Genomic DNA, 26,901 nt, shown 5'->3' with positions numbered 1-26,901 from the left:
TGTACTGCGCGCGCAGTACATCAGAACTGCCGGATGCCAGACATCTGCGGAAGGGCAGCAAACAGGCATTATACTATGCCATTATTTAAGAAAAGTAATAGTTTCTTTTCTTAAATAATGTCATGGTATAATAGCAATAACCCACTTCTGGGTGTGGGTAATGCTAAATTTACCCATGGTTGGCTTTGTTTGGTCCTCGGGCCACCGGGACCAAACCACGCCAACCGTGGGTAAATTTAGCATTACCCACACCCAGGCATGGGTTATTGCTATAATCTCTCACAAAGTTCTGCATGGCTGTACCCTAAAGTGCTGTTAATTCATAACACTAAATGCACAGTGTACACCTAAAAGATGGCCATAATACAAGATTTCATCTACTGGAAGCCAAATATACCATACCATGTACATGGCAGGTGTATCCCCAATACCCCCATTTATAAAGATGGGGAGATTCAAAATCCATTGGACATAGATTTACTGGAAGTTGGTGATTAACTCTAGGATTTCTGGTAAATTGTCAAGGATGGTTATTGAAGAGAGAGTGGGGGACAAATGGAAACTAACTACAGAGGTTTATTTTACCAGTGTGTCTCTAATGAAACTGTCAAATTAATTCAGCTCCCTTTGTTCCTGTTTACTTCTAACCTTCAGAGAAAGCAAGGCATCATGAATTAATAACTCTATAGACTAAAATGGAACTAAAAACATACCCCACAGCTTTATAATTCTGATTTTCACCATCCTCCTAAGTTTTACATCCGTAAGGACCGTATGAATGTCTTTATGTGGTAAGACTGTGAATTGCTCTCTCTCTCTCTCTGGTTGGGGGTATTCTTTTTCCAAGCTTCTGAGGATTCTGCAGTATTGTTTACATACTGTTAATACTTTTTTCTTTCAGAGATTATTTCAGTATTTCTTGCACTGAGTTGCACTTTTTTTGTCTTGTTCTTAATAGTTGCATGTATGTCATTTATGTAATTCATACCTGGAGAGTCACTGTAACTGAAATCAAATCCAATTAAATCTCACACAGGTCTGGACAACCTGCCATGAAACAAGCTACTCCAAGGCCACCAAATACAAAACTGGACACAAATCAAGTCTCTAAATGTCAGGAAAATGTATGCATTTCTCCACATGATTTACAGAAAAGTAATCTAAATACCATTAAATCAAAATCTCTCAGAATAAAGTCCCATCTAACAATGAAAACTTACAGCGTATAGCAAAAATGAGGGGGAGATTACCATAATGGTTAAGGTGTTTGTCAGGTACAGGGTTTGATTCTCACATGGGGTAATTGACTAGGCTTAAAATAGCCCACAAGGCCAATTAACTTAGTAGTAACCTATGAACCTATGAAAGTACACTGTATAGTATGTAAAATATGTCTAGCAACACAAAATATGTGTAGCTATCATTTCTAATTCTTTTGGATTAAGCACCTGGGCTTCAGACCAGTTGATTTACATTAGGAAGGTTTGTGGCCTGCACTGTGGTGGCAGGACAGGTAGCTTACATCCTTCTAAGTTGGGAACTGCTGATTGAGAGCTCAGTGTCTGTTATTCTAAAAGTGTATTAGTTCTGGTTTAAGCACTTGGGCTTCAGGCCAGTTATTTTACGTTAAGAAGGATTGCGGTCTGCACTCTTGTGGGAGGAGAGGCTGGACTCTGCCCTTCTGAGCAGGGAATTTCTGGTTAGAGGCTTATAGTGCCTGCATATTCTAACTGTTTCTTACTGAAATTGGTATACCTTGTTTGCTGTAGCATAGACTAGATCCAGGCCTGCTGAATCTAGCTTTATTTGTATGCTTGTTGTTTGTTTATTTCCCTGAAACGCTAATTCCACCTAAAACGCGGCCTTTTAGCACTTCTGTGGATCCCTAGTGATATCTGCATTGCTTACTGTACTTATTTCCTTGTTTCACTTGAAAGAAAGTTACTGTTTGTCGTTTTGCATTTAAGTTACCTGTAACACATTGCATTTAAGTTACCTGGCACTTGCTCACTAAAGCAATTATATAAGTCATCTCTAAAACATTAAAAGCACTACACCCTCACAAACTCCCCTTGAGTACCTTGTTCCCCATTGGCCCTTTTTTCAATTATAAAGGAATTCCCAATACTATTCTAGCATGTCCAAAGGTCAGTTGTCAATCTCCTCTCCAGTCCAGCTGGTGAATCTGGGAATCTTGAGGCAATGTTACAACTGCCTCATGTACACAGACAACCCTCTCCTCCTCCCAACAAATTCCAACACATGTGAGAGATGCAACCATATAGCCAAACTGGAGGCTAAGCTCTCTCAACTCAGTACTGGTGTAACCAGTCAGGAGGAGAAGGAAACCACACTCACTACAATTCCAGTCTCACATAGACCTACCACGACAACAAACCAAACACATAAACACACAAAAACATACTCGGAGGCTCTAAATAAAAAGCAGCAGAGACCTCCAAAGCAGACACTGAAGCAACCGCTACCCCAAAACAAAACACGTGCAACACATAGCTCACAAAGCCAGTGTGCCGAACAGTCACAGCCCTTAAGGCTAAACAAAACACCTGATACACTTGTAATAGGTGACTCTATCATCAGGCACACTGACGTCCCGCTCACAAGGCTGAACAAGGAGAAGGTCATGGTGAGCTGCCTGTCAGGTGCTAGGATCCGCCACATAACACAAGCACTCAGGTCACTCCAAGGCAAGTACAAATATGACTCAGTCATTGTCCATGCTGGTGTGAATGACCTGAGACGTACCTCCCTGGACTACATGAAAAGAGACATAGAGGAGCTCTCTGAGCATGTTGCCCAGGCCGGTATGACCCTGACCTTGAGTAGCATCTTACCCTCACCAAGAATGATGCCACAATATGAAGACAAGATGATCAATTTCAACAATTGGCTTAAGTGTTGGTGTCATTCAAAGGGGATCCAATGCCTGTCAGCCTGGGGTGACATGCTTGACAAGCCACGATGCTTCGCTAGGGATGGCTTGCACCTGTCACCCCTGGGCTTTCGGATATTGGCAAAGGCTCTTGCTACCCCATAGTGCCTTTTTTAGGCAAGGCTCAAAAGACAAATCCACCTCCATAGGTATCACAAGGGATAAGAAACTAAGAGTAATGCTACTCAACGCCAGAAGTCTAAACCTCAAGATGCACGCACTCAAAACTCTCCTTAGCATGGAGAACATCAATATCTGTGCAGTAACAGAAACCTGGTTCAAGGCTCCCAAGAGCACCCCAGCACTACCAGGTTATACCTCATACCATGCTTTTCGGCCCCAAAACTTGGACCGAACCACAAAAGGAGGAGTATCAATATTCGTCAAAGATACCCACACCTCCAGGTTGGTGGCACAGCACGAAGCATCAGAGACTATCCATGTGCAACTAACTCTGGGTAAAACTGCCTTCCAGTTTATAGCCTGCTACAGACCACCCTCCCAAACACAGGAACCCCACTTGGCCTTCCTGAGAATACTGGAATATATGAAGGTCTCTCCAAACACCATTATATTGGGCGACTTCAACTACCCAAACATAGACTGGGAGCATTACTCTAGCTCCAACACCCTAGCCCAAAGGTTCCTAGAATTTATAAACTCAAATGCTATGGAACAACTTGTTACCACTCCCACAAGAGGGGAAAACATACTGGACCTGATTATCACCAACATGGGGACACTATGCTCCAGACCAGAAGTGTATCCCTCACTGGTAAGATCAGACCATAAACTAATCTCACTGGATATTCACATCCCGACCCCTCCTCCTGCCCAGAAAACCCACAGTGAAAAATTTCTCTAAAGCAAATTTCACATGCCTCAAAACTGAGGCGAAATCCTTCAAAGCCCCCGGGCCTGTGGAAAATACGGCCCAGACCGCAGAATCCTTTATAAACGCATTCTATGAACACCTTCAGGAATGCATGGATCATGCAATCCCAAATAAAACCAAGACCCAATCCTCCAAAGGCAGACGTCCTGTCTGGTGGACCCCAGCCATAAACAAACTATACAATAGAAGGAGGAAGCTACTACATGATAGAGCAAAATCCCAAACAGGGAAGGCATCTCTGATCAGTATTAGCAAAAAACTACAGGCACTCATAAAATCGTCTAAGGCCAGCTTCGAGAGAAAAATTGCACAGGACACTAAGGATAATCACAAGGCTTTCTTTAGTTATGTTAGGAACCTGGGTGGGAATTCCCAGATATGCTCAGAATTAGTCCAAAATGACAAAAAATACACAGAGCCCACAGACATTGCCAACATCCTAGCTGACAGGTTCAGTGCAAACTTCTCCCCCCTCTCCCCACCAAAAGGGCAAATATCTATCCCAACAGAGTGCTGCCCCCCTGACATCTCAGATGCTCAGGTAAAAGCCTCCCTCTCCAAAGCAAAAAGCACAGCATCAATGGGACCAGATGGTGTCCCGGGCTGCGTCCTACATGAACTCCAAGAAGAGCTAAACCCAAACATAAAACTACTGTTCAATCTTAGCCTTACTACAGGATATGTATCCAGAGAGTGGCGTACAGCAACAGTGGTCCCTCTCCACAAAGGTGGTGCCTCAACGGATCCTGGAAACTATCGCCCCATAAAACTGACTAGCATGGTCTGCAAAGCTATGGAAAGGATCATCATGGACCTCATAAATAAAGATATTGGGGACCTACAGACACTGGATCCTACCCAGTTTGGCTTTGTTAAGGGCAGATCCTGCCTCTTAAACCTGGTCGATTTCTTTGAAACAGTCACCAAGGCCATTGATGAGGGGAAGGTGGTCCACACAGCCTACCTGGACCTCGCAAAAGCCTTTGATACAATACCCCACTCGGGCATTATAGATAAGCTCACCAGCTTAAATATAAACCCCTATGTCACTAGATGGGTTGCAAACTGGCTCAAGGACAGAACTCACATGGTTAGAATTGCTGGAGCCATGTCAGACTCCAAATCAGTTACAAGTGGCATCCCACAAGGCTCAGTCCTGGGACCTGTCTTGTTCGGTATATATTTCTCGGCGGTACAGGCCAACACGGAAGGACTGTGGCTGACCAAGTTCGCAGATGACTGCAAACTGGGCACCATAATCAACTCTCCAGCCGACACAAGCATCCTCCAAAAGGGCCTCATAGAAACAGACAACTGGTGCCAGAGCCATGGCCTCAAGCTAAACGCCAAAAAGTGTATAGTCATCCCCTTTGGCAAAAACAAAGTGCCCACAAATTACCACATAGGTGGTAATCCATTAAGTACAGAAGAAGTCATTAGGGACCTGGGGACCCAAGTTGATAGCAATCTCTCATTTGACAACCATGTGGCCAAAGTGGTTAGAAAAACATTTTATATAGCCCACCTAATCATGAAGGGATTCACATCTAGATCAGGGGAGGTCGTGCCTCTTTACTCATCCCTCATCAGGCCCATAATTGAGTACAATGCCCCTTTTGGGATGTACCTTACCAGACACCTGCAGCAACTGGAAAGACCCCAAAAGTACCTCACCAAGAGGATGAAAGGGCTCAAACAGATGCCATATGCTGCCCGGTTAAAGAAACTCCAGCTCTACTCAGTGGCATACCGCCTGCTCAGAGGCGATCTGTGCCTGACGTATAAAGCCATGTCCAACCCGGAATTAATGGACATGCTGCACCTCAGAAAATCCAAATCCCATCGAGCTACGTGCTCGAGAGACTTGAACCTCAGCACTGAAATAAATAGGACATGCTGGAGGGACAGATTCATAACCCAGAGGCTCCCTTGACTCTGGAATAAAACCCCAGTCCAGGTTAGGCAGAGTCCCACATTGACTCTCATCAAGAGGAATCTTGAGTGGATGGGAGATCGTAGGTTTACCCCAGCTATCACTTCTGTGTCACTGTTAGACAGAGGCACAGTATACTAACCTCAAAAAAAAGGCATAGCAAAATTAATTTAAAATGGGTGGCGAAAGCCAAACACACTCTGGCTAGGCTTATAAATGCCCTAGGGCAGACAGCCTAGTATGAACCTATGAACCTATGAAGATTGAAACTGCAAGAGACAGCAAAATTCAGCTTCTTCAGACACAAAGTCAATGGACCATACAAATAGCAGAGAGCATTTTTAGATTGCAATTATGAAGCAAACCAAAGAACAATGTAGCTGCCAGTTTCAAGATAAGGTCCATATTCTGTTTAAAGCATATTTTGAACTTATTTATTAACAGATAGCTCCATTACTTGTCTCATCTTCTACAGATGACTATTACACATAGGTGTATATATCTTTAAATGCTAATGAACTAGCAACAGTTATTTGCATGTCATGTGGTGCATAAATGCTATAGCAAAATCAGAATGTTTTCCACATGAGCCTGGGGATTCACGAAAGGGCCTAGAATAAGCTTTAGGCCCTGCTGCCATTATAAGGTACTTTGTGATTCATGGACATGTTAGCAACAGTGAATAAATACCTTATTAACGGCTAATCTGCATGTCTGTGTACTGCAGCTATATTGTATTTCCTTGGTGTCTAGTTATACTGATTTTCATTCGTTGTAATTGCAGGCAGTTTAAAGGCCTGCACTTTTGCCAGTAATGAGGTCTTTCCTCACTGCAGCTAATGTGTCTCTGAATCACATTTTCTACAATGGCAGAGTCAACCTGTCTTGGATGTAGCTCTTACTGCCTGCAGTGGAATTATTTCTGAACTCCAGATATTTTTTTTCTTATTTTTAACATTTCATTGTTATATAGCTTGATCTGCCTAGTAATTTTATAAATATGTTTTAATAAAGTTGGTGTTGTAATAAGTAAATGAATAAATAAAGGCGGGAGCTCTGGTAATCTTTCTTAACAGCTGCATACTTCTGAATGTCATTTTCATATTCAGGGCAATGTTGACTATTTTGGAAAATGTTTAGTTTGATTCAGAAAGTTCTGCTAACCTGAATGTTCACTGTAAATGATACTAATGAATCTGTTTCTAATTGCTCCATCCCAGATTAAACCAAATTTTCATTTAAAAGCATTATATTTTAGTATAGCACCATACTTTACCACTGTCTCATTTGGTTTCTGGATGCAATGGTTAAAATTATTTTTTTCCCTAAAATTATCAGCTACTTAGGCTTAAGTAATCCTTTTGCATTTTAATGATCTGGGCATAGGATGTATCTTTACTCTTCCAGATGAGCCAGGATTTGAGCCATATTAGATATATAACATTGTATAATACTAAGTTGGATCACAATGTATTTCTCAGAAGGAATATCATTTTTCATAAAAAAAGAAATACTCTTATTTCTATGCAGAGGGACCATGACCACCTAATGAGTTTACCTTTTTTTTTCTTCCAAACTGAGCGTGAAAATAGTCCAATGGGCTCAGTGTTTACCCAAATCAATAAAATAAAGTAAAATAAAATAAAGAGAAGAGTTCTAAAATTCTTCCAATTTAGAATGATCCTTAGCTTCCAATACCCTTTAGTGACATAAACCAATATCCAAATAATAGAAACTTAAAGTTAAAAGACATGAAAACCCATTTCCATGGCACAGAGGGATAAAGCACTGACTATAGTGTAAGTGACATCAGCTTGAACATTAGATTGGGTACCTGTAGGAGCTGGCCAGGGATGAAGCGAGTGAACAGTCATTGAAAGCTTGCCATCCTGGGGATTGTGGTGTGTGTGTGTGTGTGTGTGTCTGTGTGTCTGTGTGTGTGTGTGTGTGTGTGTGTGTGTGTGTGTCTGTGTGTCTGTGTGTCTGTGTGTGTGTGTGTTGGGGGGGCAGCTGTGACTTGCCACAAGGGTAACACTTAGCAGAGTTCAAGTCTGCTGGAGCAGTAATCTCATATTGATTTGCACCAGTAGCCAAGGTGAATCCAGCATGCAGAAGCACATTTCCTCTTGGGAGACAATGATGGCAGGGCTTAAAGGAGGTGCTGAGAAAAGAAAGGTTCTCCCAAGGGAAGAGGTTACACCACTCCTCCTGGCCTGCTCCCTAGCACCTGACATGAAATGTCTGACATCATCACCAGAGGCTGCGGCCGCATACCTCTCAACTGTACAGATTTTCACAGAATGTCTAGATTTTTGCCTCATATTTTTGGTTAATTTTTCATAAAATTGTTGTTTTCTGTCAAATCAGTGACAGATTATTAAGCACTGAGGTCAGAAAATAATGACAGATGTCATACCCTTCAGTAAATCCATGCTAATAAAAAATCTTTTATTCTATCAACTTTCTAAGTTTGTAAGAGCAATATTTAAAAACTGTCCCTATTCTGGACTTTTGTCCTCCCATTTTTTGAGCTTTGTTCAGATTTCTTGCTCTAAGATGTTGAGAGGTACAGCTGCTGGTTGGGACAATCGGGTACCAATACCAGAGCCATCAGGTGAAGGCTAAGCAAGTAAAAAAAACAAACAAAAAAAAGAAAAGTGAGAAAAAAGAATATAAAGAAACTACAGTGTGCCAAACTCAAACTCAAAAGGGCTATTTGAAGTTAATAAAACTGCCTGAAAAAAAGCAATGAAAAAACTTAAATGAATGAATATGTTTATAAGACATATACGGCAAGTGATCAAAGGACAAAATTCCCACTAACCATTATCTTATGTACCTGTCATTTATCCAAGTTCAAAGAACCCAGCTTCAGTATGACAACAACTGTCTGTAGTTCTCTCTGCAGCATTCTCAGTGAAGGAAAAGCCTCAGCTGTCTTATATAAAATACCCCATTTACATTTTCAGAGCAATTATCTCCTATGAAAAGGATCAGTGTCATAGGGACTTATGAAAAGGGTGCACCCTCATATCCCATAAACTAATCTCACTGGATATTCACATCATGACCCCACCCCCTGCCCAGAAAACCACAGTGAAAAATGTCTTTAAAGCAAATTTCACACTCCTCAAAACCGAGGTGGAATCCTTCAAAGCCCCCGGGCCTATGGAAAAAACGGCCCAGACCGCAGAATCCTTTATAAACGCATTCTATGAACACCTTCAGGAATGCATGGATCATGCAATCCCAAATAAAGCCAAGATCCAATCCTCCAAAGGCAAACGTCCAGTCTGGTGGACCCCAGCCATAAACAAACTATACAATAGAAGGAGGAAGCTACTACATGATAGAGCAAAATCCCAAAAAGGGAGGGCATCTCTGATCAGTATTAGCAAAAAACTACGGGCACTCATAAAATCGTCTAAGGCCAGCTTCGAGAGAAAAATTGCACAGGACACTAAGGATAATCACAAGGCTTTCTTTAGTTATGTTAGGAACCTGGTGGGAATTCCCAGATATGCTCAGAATTAGTCCAAAATGACAAAAAATACACCAAACCCACAGACATTGCCAACATCCTAGCTGACAGGTTCAGCGTAAACTCCCCACCAAAGGGCAAATATCTATCCCAGCAGAGTGCTGCCCCCCTGACATCTCAGATGCTCAGGTAAGAGCCGCCCTCTCCAAAGCAAAAAACACAGCATCAGTGGGACCAGACGGTGTCCTGGGCTGCATCCTACATGAACTCCAAGAAGAGCTAAACCCAAACATAAAACTACTGTTCAATCTCAGCCTTACTACAGGATATGTACCCAAAGAGTGGCGTACAGCAACAGTGGTCCCTCTCCAAAAAGGTGGTGCCTCAACGGATCCTGGAAACTATCACCCCATAAGCCTGACTAGCTTGGTCTGCAAAGCTATGGAAAGGATCATCATGGACCTCATAAATAAAGATATTGGGGACCTACAGACACTGGATCCTACCCAGTTTGGCTTTGTTAAGGGCAGATCCTGCCTCTTAAACCTGGTCGATTTCTTTGAAACAGTCAACAAGGCCATTGATGAGGGGAAGGTGGTCCACACAGCCTACCTGGACCTCGCAAAAGCCTTTGATACAATACCCACTCGGGCATTATAGATAAGCTCACCAGCTTAAATATAAACCCCTATGTCACTAGATGGGTTGCAAACTGGCTCAAGGACAGAACCCACATGGTTAGAATTGCTGGAGCCATGTCAGACTCCAAACCAGTTACAAGTGGCGTCCCACAAGACTCAGTCCTGGGACCTCTCTTGTTCGGTATATATTTCTCAGAGGTACAGGCCAACATGGAAGGACTGTGGCTGACCAAGTTCGCAGATGACTGCAAACTGGCCATAATCGACTCTCCAGCTGACACAAGCATCCTCCAAAAGGGCCTCATAGAAACAGACAACTGGTGCCAGAGCCATGGCCTCAAGCTAAATGCCAAAAGTGTATAGTCATCCCCTTTGGCAAAAACAAAGTGCCCACAAATTACCACATAAGTGGTAATCCATTAAGTACAGAAGAAGTAATTAGGGACCTGGGGACCCAATTTGATAGCAATCTCTCATTTGACAACCACGTGGCCAAAGTGGTTAGAAAAACATTTTATATAGCCCACCTAATCATGAAGGGATTCACATCTAGATCAGGGGAGGTCATCGTGCCTCTTTACTCATCCCTCATCAGGCCCATAATTGAGTACAATGCCCCTTTTGGGATGTACCTTACCAGACACCTGCAGCAACTGGAAAGACCCCAAAAGTACCTCAACAAGAGGATCAAAGGGCTCAAACAGATGCCATATGCTGCCCGGTTAAAGAAACTCCAGCTCTACTCAGTGGCATACCGCCTACTCAGAGGCGATCTGTGCCTGACGTATAAAGCCATGTTCAACCCGGAATTAATGGACATGCTGCACCTTAGAAAATTCAAATCCCATCGAGCTATGCGCTCGAGAGACTTGAACCTCAGCACTGAAATAAATAGGACATGCTGGAGGGACAGATTCATAACCCAGAGGCTCCCTTCACTCTGGAATAAAATCCCAGTCCAGGTTAAGCAGAGTCCCTCATTGACTCTCTTCAAGAGGAATCTTGAGGAGTGGATGGGAGATCGTAGGTTTACCCCGGGTATCACTTCTGTGTCACTGTTAGACAGAGGCACAGTATACTAACCTCAAAAAAGGGCATAGCAAAATTAATTTAAAATGGGTGGCGAAAGCCAAACACACTCTGGCTAGGCTTATTAATGCCCTAGGGCAGATAGCCTAGTATGAACCTATGAACCTATGAACCTATATTCAGGCATCCAGTTATACAGAAATGCAAAACCAGGAAAATGTATAAAATATCTTGCTTTTTTATGAATTTGTAGACATCCTAAATGTACAAATATAGCTGCATGATTCAGTTGCATATATGGATGAAAGAAATCTTCTCAGAACCAAAATAAAAGTGTGTCATTTTATCTGGTACAGAAGAGAGGAACTATGTTGATTCTCTGGAACTGTCAGCCACTTATCACTGACTTTCTCATGAAATATTTGAGAACCACAGCTCTGTTTCTTGTGAGTCAGGCAGAAAACTTTTCCCCACCATACCACCCGGTTACTGTTGTGTTCTTAAACACCACTGTCTTTCTAGTTGCCTGCCCCTTATGTTAATTTGACCATATATCTCATGTCCTCCCTGCTTTTACTGGCTTGTGTGAGTAAGCACAAAATTATCATTTTGTGAATTCACTCCCCTTCAACTATTTAAATTTATTGGCCATCCTACTGTATTCCATAGTACCAGAATACAAAAGTGACCACCCCCTTTCAATCTATTTTGCTGTCTTAAAAATAGTGACTGTCCACTAAAACTTAACTTTTTAAACAGGTAAATCTTAAGTTACTCACTTTCACATCTAACTCCTCTAGTGCACACTGCAGTGTTTGGGATAAACCATTTTTTTTTCTTACCTTTAAGCATCCCTGTGACTAGCAGTTGCTCTAAAACCTGCTGGAAAGCACCAGGAAGCCTTAAACTGATACAAGCACTCAACTCTCCTTGTTAATAAGAAAAAATAATCATAGGCACTATTCAGCCTATAATTGCAAAGTACCTTGCTAAGGTAAGAGAAAACAACTCTTGTACTTTACAAAAAAAAGATCCAAACCAGGCATGTCCAATGGTCAACTTCCAGTGAGTTCTCCTGTCCACCTGATGAATCTGGGCATACTGGGGCAATGCAGCAATTGGCTCATGTACACAGACAACCCTCTCCTCCTACCACCCAACACTACAACCTGTGAGAGATGCACTTACATAGCCAAACTGGAAACAAAGCTCTCCCCACCCATGATTGTGCTAGACAGTCAAGAGGAGAAGGTTAACACCTGCACTAAACCTCAAGCAACACATAGCCCTTCTAAACCCACAACACCAACACCCACACATAGCAACACTAAACTCTCATATGTGGAGGCCCTTAACAGTAACCTGCCCAAGCAACAAGGACCTCCGAAGTTGAAATGCAAACAAACACCATTCACAACCAAAGTGTCACATAGCTCACAACACCAGTGTGCCACCCAACAACAGCCCCTAAAGCAAGACAATGTACCCAACACTTTAGTCATAGGTGACTCTATAGTCAGGCACACTGATGTCCCACTCACCAGGCTGAACAAGGAGAAAATTACAGATAGCTGCTTGCCGGGTGCCAAGATCTACCACATAACGCATGCACTCAAGTCACTCCACAATAAGTACAAATATGACTCTGTCATTGTCCAAGTTGGAGTAAATAGCTTGAGACGTACCTCCCTGGACTACATGAAAAGAGACAAGGAAGAGCTCTTGGATCATGTGGCCCAGGCAGGTATGACCATAGCCCTGAGTAGCATGCTGCCTTCGCCCAGAATGATACCACAGTATAAGGACAAAATGATTGACTTCAACAATTGGCTAAGCTTCTGGTGTCATTCAAAGGGGATCCAGTATCTGTCTGCCTGGGATGACATGATCGACAGACCACAATGCTTTGCCAGAGATGGTCTACACCTGTTGCCCCTGGGATTCAGGTTACTGGGTAAGGCTCTTGCCACCCCTATAGTGCCTTTTTTAGGCAAAGTTCAAAGGACAAAGCCACCACCGTAACAGGTGCAAGCATGCAAAATCTGAAGGTAACGCTACTCAATGCTAGAAGTCTAAACCTCAAAATGCACTCTCTCGAGGCACTTCTAAAAATGGAGAACATTGATATCTGTGCAGTAACTGAGACCTGGTTCAAGGCTCCAGAGAGCACCCCTGCAATTCCAGACTACAACTCTTACTGCACTTTTTAGCCAACAAACCAGGACTGAAACACTAAAGGTGGAGGAGTGCCCATATTCACCAAGGATATTCACACCACCAGGCTAGTTGCCCAACACAATGCATCTGAAATTCTCCAGGTGCAACTAACATTAGGTAAGACTGCAGTCCAAATTGTAGCTTGCTACAGATCCCCCACCATGCCCCAAGATTCTCACTACACCTTTCTAAACATACTGGAAAATATTAAGATACACCCTAACACCCTAATACTGGGTGATTTCAACTACCCTGCCATTAACTGGGAAAACTACTCATTTACCAACACCTTTCTCCAACGGTTCTTGGAATTCATAAATTCCAATGCCCTGGATAAACTAATCCATAGTCCCACCAGGGGATCGGCATTTGGTGGTTTTGGGCTCCAATATCCTAGACCTGGTCATTACTAACATGTGAAATCGATGCTCCACAACTATGGTCATCTTCCCGTTGGTCAGGTCTGACCATAAGCTAATCACCCTTGACATCCACATCCCGCTCCCACTCGCCAGTAAGGAAGCCTCTGTAAAAAACTTCTCCACAGCCAACTTCATGCTACTCAAGTCAGAAGTGACAAACATCAAGACACCCATGCAGATGGGATCTGAAAGTTCGAATGCTGAATCCTACACTAAGGCACTGTATGAGCACATCCACTCGTGCATGAATCATGCCATGCCAAATAGAACCAAGACACTCTCCTCCAAAAAAAGGAAGCCAATCTGGTGGTCCCCTGCCATAAACTCTTAGCATGGAGAACATCGATATCTGTGCAGTAACATAAACCAGGTTCAAGGCTCCCGAGAGCACCCCAGCACTACCAGGTTATACCTCATACCATGCTTTTCGGCCCCAAAACTTGGACCGAACCACAAAAGGAGGGGGAGTATCAATATTCGTCAAAGATACCCACACCTCCAGGTTGGTGGCACAGCACGAAGCATCAGAGACTATCCATGTGCAACTAACTCTGGGTAAAACTGCCTTCCAGTTTATAGCCTGCTACAGACCACCCTCCCAAACACAGGAACCCCACTTGGCCTTCCTGAGAATACTGGAAAATATGAAGGTCTCTCCAAACATCATTATATTGGGCGACTTCAACTACCCAAACATAGACTGGGAGCATTACTCTAGCTCCAACATCCTAGCCCAAAGGTTCCTAGAATTTATAAACTCAAATGGTATGGAACAACTTGTTACCACTCCCACAAGAGGGGAAAACATACTGGACCTGATCATCACCAACATGGGGACACTATGCTCCAGACCAGAAGTGTATCCCTCACTGGTAAGATCAGACCATAAACTAATCTCACTGGATATACACATCCCGACCCCACCCCTGCCCAGAAAACCACAGTGAAAAACTTCTCTAAAGCAAATTTCACATGCCTCAAAACTGAGGCGAAATCCTTCAAAGCCCCCGGGCCTGTGGAAAATCTGAGACCGCAGAATCCTTTATAAACGCATTTTATGAACACCTTCAGGAATGCATGGATCATGCAATCCCAAATAAAACCAAGACCCAATCCTCCAAAGGCAGACATCCTGTCTGGTGGACCCCAACCATAAACAAACTATGCAATAGAAGGAGGAAGCTACTACATGATAGAGCAAAATCCCAAAAAGGGAAGGCATCTCTGATCAGTATTAGCAAAAAACTACGGGCAATCATAAAATCGTCTAAGGCCAGCTTCGAGAGAAAAATTGCACAGGACACTAAGGATAATCACAAGGCTTTCTTTAGTTATGTTAGGAACCTGGGTGGGAATTCCCAGATATGCTCAGAATTAGTCCAAAATGACAAAAAATACATCGAGCCCACAGACATTGCCAACATCCTAGCTGACAGGTTCAGTGCAAACTTCTCCCCTCTCCCCACCAAAAGGGCAAATATCTATCCCAACAGAGTGCTGCCCCCCTGACATCTCAGATGCTCAGGTAAGAGCCGCCCTCTCCAAAGTAAAAAACACAGCATCAATGGGACCAGATGGTGTCCCGGGCTGTGTCCTACATGAACTCCAAGAAGAGCTAAACCCAAACATAAAACTACTGTTCAATCTTAGCCTTACTACAGGATATGTACCCAAAGAGTGGCATACAGCAACAGTGGTCCCTCTCCACAAAGGTGGTGCCTCAACGGATCCTGGAAACTATCGCCCCATAAGCCTGACTGGCTTGGTCTGTAAAGCTATGGAAAGGATCATCATGGACCTCATAAATAAAGATATTGGGGACCTACAGACACTGGATCCTACCCAGTTTGGCTTTGGTAAGGGCAGATCCTGCCTCTTAAATCTGGCCGATTTCTTTGAAACAGTCACCAAGGCCATTGACGAGGGGAAGGTGGTCCACACAGCCAACCTGGACCTCGCAAAAGCCTTCGATACAATACCCCACTCGGGCATTATAGATAAGCTCACAAGCTTAAATATAAACCCCTATGTCACTAGATGGGTTGCAAACTGGCTCAAGGACAGAACCCACATGGTTAGAATTGCTGGAGCCATGTCAGACTCCAAACCAGTTACAAGTGGCATCCTACAAGGCTCAGTCCTGGGACCTCTCTTGTTCGGTATATATTTCTCGGCGGTACAGGCCAACACGGAAGGACTGTGGCTGACCAAGTTTGCAGATGACTGCAAACTGGGCGCCATAATCAACTCTCCAGCCGACACAAGCATCCTCCAAAAGGGCCTCATAGAAACAGACAACTGGTGCCAGAGCCATGGCCTCAAGCTAAATGCCAAAAGTGTATAGTCATCCCCTTTGGCAAAACAAAGTGCCCACAAATTACCACATAGGTGGTAATCCATTAAGTACAGAAGTAGTCATTAGGGACCTGGGGACCCAAGTTGATAGCAATCTCTCATTTGACAACCACGTGGCCAAAGTGGTTAGAAAAACATTTTATATAGCCCACCTAATCATGAAGGGATTCACATCTAGATCAGGGGAGGTCATCGTACCTCTTTACTCATCCCTCATCAGGCCCATAATTGAGTACAATGCCCTTTTGGGATGTACCTTACCAGACACCTGCAGCAACTGGAAAGACCCCAAAAGTACCTCACCAAGAGGATCAAAGGGCTCAAACAGATGCCATATGCTGCCCGGTTAAAGAGACTCCAGCTCTACTCAGTGGCATACTGCCTGCTCAGAGGCGATCTGTGCCTGACGTATAAAGCCATGTCCAACCCGGAATTAATGGACATGCTGCACCTCAGAAAATCCAAATCCCATCGAGCTACGCGCTCGAGAGACTTGAACCTCAGCACTGAAATAAATAGGACATGCTGGAGGGACAGATTCATAACCCAGAGGCTCCCTTCACTCTGGAATAAAATCCCAGTCCAGGTTAGGCAGAGTCCCACATTGACTGTCTTCAAGAGAAATCTTGATGAGTGGATGGGAGATCGTAGGTTTACCCCGGCTATCACTTCTGTGTCACTTTTATACAGAGGTAAGGTATACTAACCTCAAAAAAAGGCATAGCAAAATTAATTTAAAATGGGTGGCGAAAGCCAAACACACTCTGGCTAGGCTTATAAACGCCCTAGGGCAGATAGCCTAGTATGAACCTATGAACCTATGAACAACAAAAGGAAGAAACTGTTGCAGAAAAGAAGAAAATCTCAGGATGCAAAAAATTCCCTTACCAGCCTCAGTAAGAAGTTGAGATCCCTCATAAAATCCTCCAAAGTTAGTTATGAAAATAAAATTGCCACAGATTCCAAAGACAACCACAAGGCATCAAGGCATTCTATAGATATGTCAGGAATCTAAATGGCAAGGCTCAGATCTGCTCTAAGCTACAACAGAATGGCATTAAATATACTGATCCCAAGGATATTGCCAATATCCTGGCAGATCAATTCAGTGCAAATTTCACCCCCCTCTCACCCCCTAAAGCGCCCATCTCAATACCAAAAGATTGCCAAATTCCAGTAATAATGGCCACACAGGAAAAAACGCACTCTCCAAAGAATACAGCATCCATGGGACCAGACGACATCCCAGGATGTGTACTACATGAACTACAAAATGAACTGGCACCTCACCTAAGTGTCATGCTTAATCATAGCCTCACCTCAGGCTTTGTGCCCACTGAGTAGAGCACAGCTACAGTTATCCCACTCCACAAGGGGAGATCCACCTTGGATCCTGAGAACTACTGCCCCATCAGTCTGATGAGCCTGATCTGCAAGGCCATGGAACGTATTATCATGGAACTTATAAACAAAGATATTGGCAGCCTTCAAACACTGGACCCCATCCAGTCTGGGTTTGTGAAGGGTCGATCTTGTCTCCTGAACCTAATTGACTTCATCAAATCAGTCTCTAGAGCTGTGGAAGAGGGTAAGGCAGTCCACACAGCCTATCTGGACCTCACCAAGGCCTTCAACACCATCCCCCACTCTGGAATCATAGATAACATACTAAGCTGGGCATTAATCCCTACGTCACTCAATGGGTTGCCAACTGACTTACTGACAGAACCACACTGTAAAGGTAGCTGACTCTAAATCCATTTCCAGACAGCTGACAAGTGGAGTACCTCAGGGTTCAGTCCTGGGATCGCTCTTGTTTGGCATCTACTTCTCTCAAGTACAGGCCAACACTAAGGGACTCTGGCTAACAAAGTTCGCAGATGACAAAAAACTGGGAGCCATTATTGAATTCCCAAATTATTTGGATATTCTACAAAAAGTCCTTACAGAAACAGATGCTTGGTGTCAGACCCATGGGCTCAAGCTCAATGCCAAGAAATGTATAGTTATCCCCTTTGGGAAAAAAACATTTACCTGTGAATTACCACATAGGTGGCAGTACACTAAACACTGAAAGTGTGATAAGAGACTTAGGGACACAGGTGAACAGTGTTCTCACCTTCGATAACTACATCACAACAGTCAGGAAATCCTTCTATGTGGCACACCTCATCACTAAGGGCTTTTCATCCAGAAAAAAGGAGGTCATTGTCCCACTGTGCTCATCCCTCATTAGACCAATTATAGAATACAATGCCCCATTTGGTATGTACCTCTCAAGACATCTGCAATAACTGAAATGGCCACAGAAATAGCTCACTAAAACAATCACAAGCCTAAAGCAGATGCCCTATGCTGACCTTCTAAAAAAACTCCACCTATACTCTGTTGCATATCATCTATGCAGAGGCAATCTCTGCTTAACATACAAGGCCTTGTCAATCCCAGAGCTGTTGGACATGCTACACTTAAAGAAACCCCAATCCCTCAGAACCACATGCTTCAGGGATCTAAACCTTGTCATCACAATGAACAAAACATGCTGGAGGGATAGGCTCCTGACCCAGAGACTCCCCAGACTCTGGAATAGACTGCCCATACATGTCAAGCAGAGTGCCTCTTTGGCCCTCTTCAAAAGGAACCTTGACGATTGGATGGGAGATAGGAAATTCACCCCAGGGATCATGTCAGTTGCCCTGCTAGACAGGGGTCTAGGGAAGTAAATACTGTGGGAAGAAATAGCCAGTTAATTGTTATGGCTAGGCTTGTATAGGCCCTAGGACCGATAGCCTAGTACCACCCTATGAACCTATGAACTTTAGCATATATATATATTGCCACACTAGTTATCAGTTTGCTAATGTCAATGCAGACACGCTGCATTCTTTGGTTCCAACACAACTTAACAAAATAAGAACTTTTCCAACAAGTCTATCATCACTGGATGGTGGAGTTCTTCCAGAGGTCCTTACAAAAGCCCATTTGGCTTCTTCGAATATGTCACAAAAATACAATTCATGATCCAGTGAATATAAATCTTTAGAAAACTGCTTCATCAAACACTGTCAGAGAAAGAGAGTCCAAAACTACATTCCATGAAGTTGGAACATCACCTAAACTCCAACAGATTATCACGATTTAGGCAACGCAAGGAATCATCTCAGAATCCCCTCAGTAGCAACAGTCACAAAGCTGGCACACTATTCTGAGAGCTGCCATTTCTGGCAGAGTTCTAACTCTTCTTGCAGAATACTTCTGCTTCACCCTGACATGACACTGACAAAACGATCAGTGACAGGTAACTTTATTAAAAAGTCATCATTCACATGGGGCTGCTGGGTGAAGTAAAAAGTCGTAACTCACTTGTGGCTACTGGGAGAAGTATTCCCCATTTCTGTTGTTCACTTTTTAGGTGAAGATGAAGTACTGGTGATGATAAATCATCTATGATTTCTTCAATCATCCTACATTGCCCCATATCTCTTTGAGTCTGATTTTAGTAGGAGTCAAAGCAGTGAGACAGCTTTGGTGACATACTGTGTTGTTTGAACACTGGACTGAAAATTATATAATTCTGCCTCAAATGCATTTTTATGTCATACAAAGTCAGCCTTTAATAGATGAGCAAAATCTGCTGCTATAGTATCAGAAGAACAGCATTTTGCATGTGTAATTGAATTTGTTCACTCATTGGTTCATTTGAATTAGATTAGTTTATTTATTCATTAAAGGAAGAGAGGTTATGTATCTGATGAAGTTATTGTGATGAAAACGTATGTGGATTAACTTTACAGCGTTATTGTGCTGTTGCTTTTGCTTTGCAATTTCATTTGCTGTGCTGCTGTGATTTAGCTTGCTGTGGATTGTTTTTGTGCTTGTTCATTAAAGCAGTTGTCCTTTTTGCTGAGCTCCGTGTGTGCCTTAATTCAGTTTTACCAGTTTTTATCTTGGGCACTCAGACCACTGGTTTGGTTTATAGGTGTTAAATATTACCTTGAGCACTGCGCATAGTTGATCAGCACAGCCTTTTAACACCTTGCCTAGTATGTTGTCTGGGCCAGCAGCCTTCCTGGGGTTCACTCTCCTTAGCTCTCTTCTTACCTCCTCTGTACCAAGGCTGAGTATTGCATCCTTCTCATCAGTGGTAGTGCCAACCTGTTGTTTCTATCCTCAAAGTTCCACTCTCCCTGAAACTATTTCTGACCCAGAGGTATGTTAGCTATTATAACATTGCAGATTAGTATAAAGAAACAAAATATTGGTTATAAAAGCCAAACAATTTACTTATAACAAGCCAGATAAAAACAAAAAGGAAGAAATCGAAGAGGGAGGTCTCCACCCTGTTTTATTAAACCAGTTTAGTCTGCTCATCCAAGGTTAGACTAGACTAAATCAGAATGCCATTAAAATCAAAACGGATGGTTTTATATCACAATAACAGTCACATGGTCCACAACATAAATTAGATGCTTGCCATTAAAACCTTTCTTAAAAAGACTGCACGCGGTAACTAGAAAAAAGCATTTTACAAACACTAAACTTTAAATAACAATTGTAATAAGATGAGTCAACAATATAGTTATACAAATGCACTTATTAAAACACGAATATGCTATTACAACAGTACAAAACTTCAAAGAGAAGACATATAAAAAGCCAGTTTTATAAGGCAAAAGTAACCTTCCGTTTTAAAACACTGCTGATTGAAGTTGTTTCATATAACCCTAGAGAAATAGTGGCATTACATTTTAGCTGCCACTGCAATTCTTAAATTCTGAAGAAATCCAGTCTAACTTTGAACAAATGTTTTAAACTGATTTAATAAAACAGCGTGGAGACATCCCTTTTGGATTTCTTCCTTTTTGTTTTTATCAGTTTGTGTGTGCGTCAACTAAACAAACAACTGCTTCTCCTTCTTCCTCCAATATTAAAACAACTCTGACCCAAATGAGCCAGCGAATGTGGCAGAAATGACAAACAGCAAGGCAAATACCAAACTTTTATTTTCTAGCGCTTCGGTGTCACCACCTTCAAGGAATATCAAACAGTAACAAACATTTACACACATTTTTATACCTTACACAATTAACATCAATTGTTAACCAATTAAATAATCACTTATCCTATAAAACAAACTTTTCCAATTTAGATCATTATTTAAACTATTAGGCACAAACGTTTTATATTTTAAAATGTAAATACTCTCTTTATACAACAGTTTCTGCTTTAATACATTTTCATCATCACAGAAACATTCCACAGCTTCTAAAACTGTACCTTGTAACATGGCAGTATCGCTACCATGAAACATTTTAAAATGTGAAGCAATTATTTTACCTTCCCTCCTATTCCTAATATCTCTTATATGCTCCATGAATCCGACACAAAATTCCCTTTTAGTTTCCCCTATATAGAACAAGGTGCATGGACATCTCAATGCATAAACCACCCCTTTACTTCTACATGAGTAAACATCTCTAGGTTCAAATTTGACCCCATTTATATTATTAAAAGTGTTCACAATATTTACACAAACATTACATCTATTACAGCATGATGTTCCCTTCACCACTAATGTATTTGGTATACTCGCAGCTGGTAAACAAAACCTACTATGTACTACTATATCTTTCAAATTTCTTCCCCTTTTGTAGGAAAAAAGGGGTTTTCCAGGCAAAATCCCCGCCAAAAATCTATCTTCCAACAAATATTTCCAGTAATATTCTATTAGTGTTCTTATTTCCTCAGTTTTAATATTGCACACAGATACATAATAAATTGTATCTGTCACATTTCTATTCACCTCTTTATGGTCAGGTACCCGAACACCACTCATCACTCCATAACTAGATCTATTGTTCCTTCCACCTTTGTTCATATATACTCTTTCCCATCCTCTAGTTTGGGCCTCCTTTAAAATACTAGGGTCGTAGCCCCTTCTCAAGAATATGCGTTCAGTTTGTTCCATTTCCTTCCCCAGCAAATTTTCGTCACTACATAGTCTAGAAATATGGATGAATTCCCCACAGGGTAAAGCCTTCAATAAATGGGGAGGATGGCAACTAGAAGCATGGAGATATTGATTACCATCCACAAACTTTCTATGTATACTGGAAGAAACACTTTCATCAATATTTCCTTCCAAAATAAGATCTAAACACGTCACTTGTGTGTGCGTCAAGTCTTTACTTCCAACAAGCCAGAGATTAACCAAATGCAAAACAGTTTTTAATCTTCTGTTGTGGAGATAATCAGAAGCAGAAGTGCCCCACACAAATCAAACCTTAATGGACGTGCTAAATTTCAGGAGCAGTGATATACAGCTTCAGGCACCAGCAATAATCCAGTCAGTAAGCAGATCAGCAAAAATAGCTCCAACAGGGCCCCTACTCATTAAAGCCAGTTCCACTCACACTGAAACTGTTTCTGACCCAGAGGCATTAGTTAGTTTTAGCAAGGTAGATTAATATAAACAAAGAAAATATTACTTACTAAAGTCAAACAATTTACTTGCAACAAGCCAGAAATTAATTTATTGCAAAACAGATCTTAATTTTCTTTTGTAGAAATAATCAGAAGCTATATTTCACTGTTTAGTGTTTAGCAGAAGTGCTCCACACAAATCATGTCCTGATGGTCCCAAGCATTAATATTCATTTTTGAATGCTGATGTTGTACTACCTCTCCATGAGCATTTACAAATCATGCACCCTACTACCTTGCCTCCAGGATAATGCAGAGAACCTTCTGGAAATCCGATCTCATATCTCGTTGTGCTGCATGCTTGATGAACTGCTAGCAGAGAGGCCTGTAAACCCAAACACACTCCAGGAACTCCTACAGCTTGGAATCTTACTGGAAAATGGTAAAAACTGCAGAAACATGTCAAACCTGTATAACCAGTTGACAATCAGACATGGGAAGCATATTAAAAGCAAAATATGTGAAAGATCAAGAGCAGGAATTAAGGTCAGACTGACCACAACTCTGTGGTCAGACTGATCACAACTCTGATATGTGATATATAACAATAAGTATCCTGTTTTCTCACTTATTTTACTAGTTATTGCCTATTCTTACCATTTATTGTACTTTTTATTGTTTGCTGCCTACTTTTTATTGTATTTTATTGCTATAAACTAATATGTACTGTTGTACTGCAATTGTCTGCCTTACTGGGCCTGTTTAAATCACTTTTGTTACTGTCATACTGTTTGTAAAGCTTTTTTAGCCAGTTTCCCTGTGTGAAATGTATTAACTGGAAAGTGTCTCCATTTGTTAAGCATCTGTTTGTTTGTTTTGATTTTACTGCCAAGAAGTGTATCATATAAATGATTTGTTTGCAGTTAAAAGCATTCTCTAGAGTCTCCTTGCTCCTCTTGCTGTTTAAAACTTTTATTTAGTGTCTCACTGCTATTGTCTTGCTGTGATAAATATATTTGTAGTGTTTTCTACCTAAAACAGTGTAGCTAGTAGCTGTAGCATAGTCCAGTTTCAGGTTTGCTGTCTCTGGCCCTGGCTGTTTGTTTGCAGTGGCTGTTTGTTCTGAGCACATTTTCCAGGTAATCTTGGATTAGCAGAAGCCATTCTTAACTTTAGTAAGAGGATCATGTTGATTGGCCACTGGCTGGTAAAGGTTTCCAGGTCTAGTGCTTGGAGTAAACACCACAGTGGTTGTTTTGAGCTTTTATTAAGTTGTTCCCTATGTTACTTACGTTAATCCCTACGTCACTCAAGGGGTTGCCAACTGGCTTACTGACAGAACCCACACTGTAAAAGAAGCTGACTCCAAATCCAGCTCCAGACAAGTGACAAGTGGAGTACCTCAGGGTTCCGTCTTGGGAAAGCTCTTGTTTGGCATCAACCTCTCTGAAGTATGGCCAACATTAAGGGACTCTGGCTAACAAAGTTTGCAGATGACTGCAAACCGGGAGCCAGTAATGAATCCCCAAATGATGTGGATATTCTACAAAAGGGCCTTACAGAAATAGATGCTTGGTGCCAGAGCCATGGGCTCAAGCTCAATGTCAAGAAATGTATAGTTATCCCCTTTGGGAAAAAGCATGTACCCATGAATTACCACATAGGGGGCAGTACACTAAACACCTAAAGTGTGATAAGAGACTTAGGGACACAGGTAGATAGTGGTCTCAACTTCGATAACCACATCGCCACAACAGTGAGAAAATCCTTCTATGTGTCACACCTCATTACTAAGAGCTTTTCATCCAGAAAAAAGGAGGTCATTGTCCCACTGTACTCATTCCTCATTAGACCCATTATAGAATACAATGCCCCGTTTGGTATGTACCTCTCAAGACATCTGCAACAACTGGAAAGGCCACAGAAATACCTCACTAAAAGAATCACAGGCCTAAAGCAGATTCTTTATGCTGACCCTCTAAAAAACTCCACCTATACTCTGTCACACATCGTCTACTCAGAGGCGATTTCTGCTTAACATACAAGACCATGTCAAAGCCAGAGCTGTTAGACATGCTACACTTAAAGAAATCCCAATCCCTCAGAGACACATGTTCCAGGGATCTAAACCTTGTCATCACAATGAACAAAACATGCTGGAGGGATACCTTCCTGACCCAGAGACTCCCCAGAGTCTAGAATAGACTGCCAATACATGTCAAGCAGAGTGCATCTTTGGTCCTCTTAAAAGAAACCTTGATGACTGGATGGGAGATAGGAAATTCACCCCGGGGATCAGGTCAGTCGCCATGCTAAATAGGCTTCCAGGGAAGTAAATAGTGTGGGAAGAAATAGCCAGGGAATTGTTATGGCTAGGCTTGTATAGGCCCTAGGGCTGATAGTCTAGTACCAAGCTATGAACCTATGAACCTATGTTTCAGGTTTCACCCTTCTGGTACTTAAGCCCTACTTTTGAGAGGGTTTCTGCTTATTCATACTGAGCTGAATGGATGAGGGGTACTGACCACAACTCTGATCTGTGATAAATAAAAATAAGTATCCTCTTTTCTTGCTTATTTTTGCAACTTATTGCTTATTCTTACCATATATTGCACTTTTTATTGTCTGATGCCTACTTTTCATTGTATTTTATTGCTATAAACTAATCTGCACTGTTGTACTGCAATTGTCTGCCTTACTGGGCCTGTTTAAATCAGTTTTGTTACTGTCACACTGTTTGTAAAGCTTTTTTAGCTACTTTCCATGTGTGAAAAGTAAATTGGAAATTTTCTCCATTTGTTAAGCATCTGTTTGTTTTTCTGATTTTCCTTCCAAGGAGTGTATCATATAACTGATTTGTTTGCAATTAAAAGCATTCTCTAGAGTCTCCTTGCTCCTTTTTCTGGTTAACACTTTCATTTAGTGTCTCACTGCTGTCTTTCTTCTGTGATAAACATCCCTGTAATGTTTTCTGCTTAAAATGGTGTAGCTAGTAGCTGTAGCATAGTTTTGCACCCTCCCTCCCTATTGTTGTTTGCCTGCCCCTACTGTAAATCTGATCTGGGACACTTCTCCCAGTCCAGTCTCATTAGCTCCTTCTACCTAAAACAGACAGAACATTTGGGAAGGCCAAGCTCCTTAGTTTCTTAACCTTGAATTATCTTCTGTTCCTCCTTTCTCCCTTTCCACTTTACTAAAAAAAAAAAAAAAAAAACAAATAAAAAATGCTGTATTCAGCTGCTTTTACAGTATTTTTGTTTCCGCCTCCTACTTTACTACTTCAGCTTGCTTTTTCTGCTACTTGTTCTCTAAAGTGTTCAATTGCATATTTTCTTCTGCATTTATTACTGCTTGTTTTTAGCCTGTTTAAATTGCGTAATTCTAAGCCTCTTAGTTTTGGTTTAAGCACTTGGGCTTTAGACCTACCCGTTAGCTCTCCCTGGCCTCTCTCCCTCAGATTCTGACCAATATGAATGGACAATTTCCTACAATTTCTTCTGCCAGCCTAGTTGATATGGGCATCCTGAGACAGTGTAGCAACTGCCTCATGTACATGGACAACCATCTACTACTACCACCTAGGAATAAAATTTGTGAGAGATACAATTACATTAAGAACCTAGAGTCTATTCTCTGTCCCTCACAAGCCAGTATATCTGGCACTGAGAAGGTTGTCAGCACAATCACTACACCTTAAACACCACCCACGACTATACAACACACACCCACATATGCAGAGGTTCTCAACAAAAACAAACCCAAACAAAAGAGACCTCAGAGGCAAAAACTCACGCAAAGTCCACAGCCCTCCACACCACATACCATGCATAGTCCAAATGCCCGTGTCTCGCAACCACTAAGGCCTAACCATAAACCCAACATATTAGTCATAGGAGACTCCATTGTGAGACACACAGATGTGCCTTTCACCAGGCTGGATAAGGAGAAAGTCAGGGTTAGTTGTTTGGCAGGTGCCAAAATCTACTATATCACACACACACTCAAGTTTCTCAACAACAGGTACAGTTATAACCCTGTCATAGTCCATGTTGGCATGAACCTGGACTATATGAAGAGAGACACAATTGAGCTAGCTGACTATGCGTCCCAGGCAAGTATGTCCCTAGCCTTAAACAGCATTCTACTGTCACCGAGAATGATGCCTCAATACAAACAGAAATGATTGACCAACAATTAGCTTAGTTTCTGGTGTCATTCCAGGGAGCTATGGTACCTGACAGCCTGGGAAGATATGATCAACAGACTGCGATGCTTTGCTAGAGATGGCCTGCTTCTGTCTCACTTGGGTTTCAGGCTTCTGGCAAAGCCCCTTGACTCCCCCATAGTGTGTTTTTTTGGAAAAGTCATGAGATTGATACTACCAATATAAAAATTTCAACAAAATGCAAATTAAAGGTCATGCTGCTAAATGCTAGGAGTCTAAACATGAAACTGCACTCATTGCAAGCATTCTTAACCCTGGAAGATGCTAACATTTGTGCAGTCTCAGAAACGTGGTTCAAAGCCACAGAGAGCACCCCAGCCTTACCTG

The sequence above is a fragment of the Protopterus annectens genome, chromosome 1.part1 (genome assembly GCF_019279795.1).
Source record: "Protopterus annectens isolate FY-2018-M chromosome 1.part1, PAN1.0, whole genome shotgun sequence".
NCBI classification, from domain to species: Eukaryota; Metazoa; Chordata; order Ceratodontiformes; family Protopteridae; genus Protopterus; species Protopterus annectens.
This window is presented reverse-complemented; position numbering follows the sequence as displayed.